The sequence below is a fragment of the Phaethon lepturus genome, unplaced genomic scaffold (assembly GCF_000687285.1).
Source record: "Phaethon lepturus isolate BGI_N335 unplaced genomic scaffold, ASM68728v1 scaffold45209, whole genome shotgun sequence".
Lineage (NCBI taxonomy): Eukaryota > Metazoa > Chordata > Aves > Phaethontiformes > Phaethontidae > Phaethon > Phaethon lepturus.
In genome coordinates this window covers 38015-43070 of record NW_010566433.1, presented here as the reverse complement: position 1 = coordinate 43070, position 5056 = coordinate 38015, and the positions used below count along the sequence as shown (strand labels likewise).

Sequence of the window (5056 nt, the reverse complement as noted above, 5' to 3'; positions counted from 1 at the left end):
CCAAGAATGGGTCACCCATGCAATATTAAATCAATTGAGAATTACTATATAGGAGGGGAACTGAGAAAAGACCACAGTTAAATGTACTATTGATCTTTTTGTGTCAGAGAGGAAAACTTTTCTTATAAGCGGCTTTTAAAGCTTCTATTTTCTAACAAAGTGTTAACTTTGAAATGGATTCGGGGTTTTGTTCTGTGGTGTTTTGCTTTTGTATATGTATTTCATTAAACATGAGTGAATATTAGTTGTTCGTGTGGATAAAAATGGTAGCATGTATGTGTGTTAGGAGTGGGAACCGTATTTATATTTTCTTTCAAAGGTTTTGGTGTTTGTTTCAGAACTAAAGGGAAGGGCAAGGCACCTCAACTCTATACTGAAAGGAGTTTAGCGTTGTATGCTACGAGCTTTCAGGCTTTGTCTTTACCAGTTTCAGCATTCCTTAGGGAGGCAGACTGAAATTTTTAACAGTTCAGACTAAACACTTTTTGCTAGTCATGGAAAAAGTTAAAGTAACTTAAAGTATCTTTCGGATATGAATGAATGATATGAGTGTATGATCTGAGTGGATATGAGTGAATGATGTCTAGGAATTTGTTACTGTCAGGTGTGCACTTTGCATAGATGTTTTAATGCTTGTTCAAATGACTAATTATCAAAATCTGTAATCTATTTAAAAAGTACTAGTTAAAAAGTGCCATCTTGGTCACAGTGTGCAGTATACCTGTGGAAGACGGAGGAATAATATGAGATTTTTTTTTTTTCTGCTCCAATTAAATATTTAGTATGAAACAAATCAGTATCAGTTTCCTAGCAGTACTGGATTTACAAGGGGACTGATATGCTCGTACTTTGATATCTTAAAATATTCTTTGAATGCTGCTGTTGCAGTTTTTCAGTTGTAGACAGGCTGTTTGAAGTAATTTCCGTGAAAGTGAAGAGTTGCGGGAAGAAAAATTTCAGAAAGGTGCATGAAAACATTCAGTTGGCAATGGATTATTTGAGAATGGCATAAACATAAATCTAGTATCTGGTAATGATTGTGTTTCAGAAACATGCTTGTAAATAACTTAAAGGAAGAAAAACTAAAAATTATGTATTTATGAAGGCATCATTGTAAAATCTTTCCTCCTTTATTCTAAATTAAATTTCTCTTCAGAACATAGCAGACATCTTTTCACTGGAGTGAATTGGTGTGGATCTTGGGAGATTGGAGAAAATGAATTTAGTTTCAGTAAAAATGGCTTTCACCAATTACTGGCTGGAGCAAAAGGCCCAAAATGAATAAACAAGTCAATGTTAGGGCACAGGTTTCAGGATGCCGAAAGGTAAGCTATGCTGTGCACATGTCCTATCTGTTAAGCTGGCCAGAAGGTGGACACACTAACCCGTGTCCTGTGAAATAGTATGTCTGTTGTCTTCTGCTGTTGTGCTTGGTTCTGCGTTCAGTGTACCAATTGGAAATCATGTGTGTATGTGCAATATTATGTTGTGTGGTTATGTATTTGTTTTTTCTTGTCAGTTCAAAGCTGGTCAAGTAGCTGCCATGCTAATTCTCTTACCTTGTACCTATGTATGCAGTGAGCTGTTTGAGTTCAAAGTGGATGTTTTTATATACGTTCATATAATTTTTTAAGCTAGCTTTCTTTACACTGGAGGGCAAGGGAAAGGTGCAGTTAATTTGTAAATTACTTCTTAAGCAGCAGCTTTTATGACTGTCTATTCTTCCATGATAAGAATTCGGAATAAGAACAGTGACTTGGTTTGAGAAAGGAACGTGTCCAGTGGCTGCCCATGCAGTATCAGAATCGAAGCCCTCTTGGTTAGACTCTCTTTGGCCTGAGCGAAGAGGTATTTCTGAGGAGCTGGAGCCTCCTATCATCCCACATGAGGGTTGCCTCTGAATAGTTGCAAAAGTCAGCAGCAGGACAATTGATTACTGCTGTTTCTTCAACAAGCCCCACCTTACCAACTGCATGCCCTTGTACTATGGATGCCAAGAACAGGTTTAGCAATTTTTCATCATGGATTCCTTGTCTCTCCCCAGGAGACTTCAAATATCTTTTAAACTTCCCTTTCTTCTCCCTTACCCCTCTGCCCTCAGGCCGCTTGCAGTCATTGTCCACTCCAGATCTGAGCCAAGTTCTCATCTTCTCCCTTAAGTGGTGGCTCCTTCTTGAAGTGTGTAAGTACAACCCATAGCCTCTAGTTTAGGCAGGAAAGCGAGATAAGGATGGCATGTTTTAAATTTGCCTGCTGAGGTGAGGAGGTACTTCTGTTTTCTAGAAAAAGAACTCTCAACATCTGTGAGTGAACCCAAGCTGCCAGGGACACAATCAGGAGCTGCAGCCAAAAAAGACAGCAAAAATGCAGTGATGAAGCATGGTGGCAAGAGAGAGCAGGGCGTCTTTGGAAGAGAGGATTATGCCAAACACACACACAGTCCTAGGAATATCCAGAACTTACTTGAGGCAAAGATCCTAGGAAAGAGAAGGATGCAAATGCATAATCAAAGATACCGCTGACATTTGTATTGTACAGAAGGCTGTGAGCAGTTGCTGACTTTGTTTTTCTGACTATGTTTACAACCTCAAAATGTTGTACGTGTGATCTCTGCAGTATGCAGTAGGCTTTCATATTTGGACAAGAGAGCGCTGTTAAAGAAGGGAAGTACCTTTTGATACGAAATTTAGCTGTTGTCAGGGTGCAAGTTTGAATTTTTTGTCATTTCCTGTTTTCTCTTGAATTTTTCAGGAAATGTTGGGAGCACATCAAAATATTAAATATAAAGGCTGTAACATTAGGTTGTTCTCAACTTAACCTCAGCAGTGACAAGAAGAAGGTTTTGATGGTTGCCCTGCTATTCCTTACCTCAACTTACTCAGGGAAATCCACTTGAGCTCCTCTTCTTGTTTGACTCATGTATTACTTTGAAGGGTGAAATAATGTAGGGTTCCCCATAGCGGGTAAGTTAAGAGGAGGAAAGAGAACGAGCTGTCTGGGTTTCATCTTTTCCCTCTTATCTAAGAGTTTATCGCCATTGTTTTTATTGTTACTATCTGACTAGTTACTCTTTTAGCTGTCCATATGCATAATATGGTTGTTGCACCTGTACATAACTGCTTTTTCACCTTTCTGATTCCTGGCAGTAGGGCATTGCATATGAATTGCGAGATCGTTGTACTTGCTTGTGCAGGCCGAACTCAGTTGTATTCCTCAATTTTATCTCCCCTCTTCCCTCCTTTTTTCAGAAAGCCTCTGTGCCTTCCCATTCCTTGTTCCCTTTTTACATCAAATGTAAGACTGTTGTCATTTATGTGCCAGAGATGAAAAAAAAAAAAAAAAAATTGCAAGTCTCTAAATCCAGTTAGGTTTCGATTGGGTATTGAGTTTTAAATCTTACTGTCATTTAAATATTTTGAATTTTTGAACAACTGCACCTGCACAATCGATGGCATTGATGCAGAATGACAATGATTGGCAGGAGGGAAGGAGAGGATATGTATGTTGTCATTGCACATGTTGTCATTGCACATGTTGTCATTGCACATGTTGTCATTGCACATGTTGTCATTGCACATGTTGTCAGTGCAAGAAATGTTCATGAACTGACCAAAAGACCCCTTTGTAGTAGAGTGTAAGAGGCCTAGAGTTCTTCTGCTGCAGAGTTTGCACACCATGATATGTGCTTCATAGGAACCAGACCTTTTTCTTGAAGTTTGTTGTTACATGTTTCCTTTCTAGCTACTAGTCAGATCTGGGTTTAGGTCTGTAGCAATGTTCAGTGTTTACAAATCTAGCTGGCTTTTTGGAGTTGTGCTGTGAGTGAAAACACTCTGAAATTCAAATTTCATCATTCTGGGCATCTGAAAATGGACACTTAATACTAGTGGAGTGGTTTTTTTCCCCATGAATTCCACTACTTTAGCTCTTCAGCTGTAACACACAGAGTCATCTTTTCTCTGACATAAGCATGTGAATGTTTGGGATAAGAGGAGCTCTTTTTTTTACTTGGGTTTTTTTTGCATGGGTGCTACACAAAACAGCATGAATGAATTGGAGGGTTCAAATAATTTGCAACAAGGGGGTACAGGACCACACATGAAATGAGACTTTAGTAGGTACTGATGTAGGTGTTCAGTAAAGGAGTGCTTGGTATTATGTAGGGAATGAAGTTGTTATGATTTCAGGGGAACAATGCAGGTCTTTCAATGCAAGTCTTCCCCATACTTAAGGGGACGGAATTAGGATTGTTTGGAAGACCTTCATTTTGGCATTTGCTGACTGATTTGCTTTTTGACTGTAGCTTTAATATGACTTTCTTTACCTTTCCTAAGAGGGGATCAGGAGTATAGGTGGTGTGCACAACCACTGAAGATTAATTTGGAAACAACCTACTAACATGGAAAAAGATGTGTACTTGCACTGTGTGGTTCTGAACATCAGTTTCTCAAATACTTATAGAAGGATGCAATTTTATGGAGGAAATAAACTACTGTGCTTATTTTCATTATTCCTTTTTTATTACCTTTTTTCTTTTTGAAAGCTTGGTAATGAATCTGGCTACTTGGAAATTTAGCAAGGATTTTTTCACTGTTCAAAACTGTTTCACACTTTGTTTTTGCTTAGTTTTGAATAAGATGTATTTAGACTATAATTTGGAGTTCAGGCTGCATTGAAGTTGTGAAAGCTGGGGAAAAAATACACTGATACCTTGATCTTTGTCCCCGAGTGTGCAAAAATAGTACCGTGTGCTGATTTGGAAGCATGCAGGGAGTTGTTCATGTCCCTGCTCTGGGAGAGGTTTATGCTGAAATGTAATTAAGCATGGTGTGTGTGGGGGTTTAGAATTTTATTTGGCTGTTTCATACTACGTAAATTGTGATACTATTAAAATGTTATGTATTTCATTGTATACCAACAGTATTAAACTTGCTACCCTTTTTTAAATAAACAACAAACCAGCAACCAACCTACCCACCCCACCCCCCAGAAAAGCCCAGAATCACTGATAAAAATAGAATTTCTTCAATGAATGCTTTTTATTACAATTCCTGCT

The 5056-nt window shown here is 38.4% G+C and overlaps 1 protein-coding gene across 2 annotated transcripts in view; it reads left to right on the top strand.

Moving 5' to 3' along the window:
• The window catches only part of RAF1 (Raf-1 proto-oncogene, serine/threonine kinase), a 33812-nt gene that overhangs the window by 3387 nt on the left and 25369 nt on the right, over positions 1–5056 (top strand). The gene's annotated exons all lie outside the window — the stretch shown is intronic.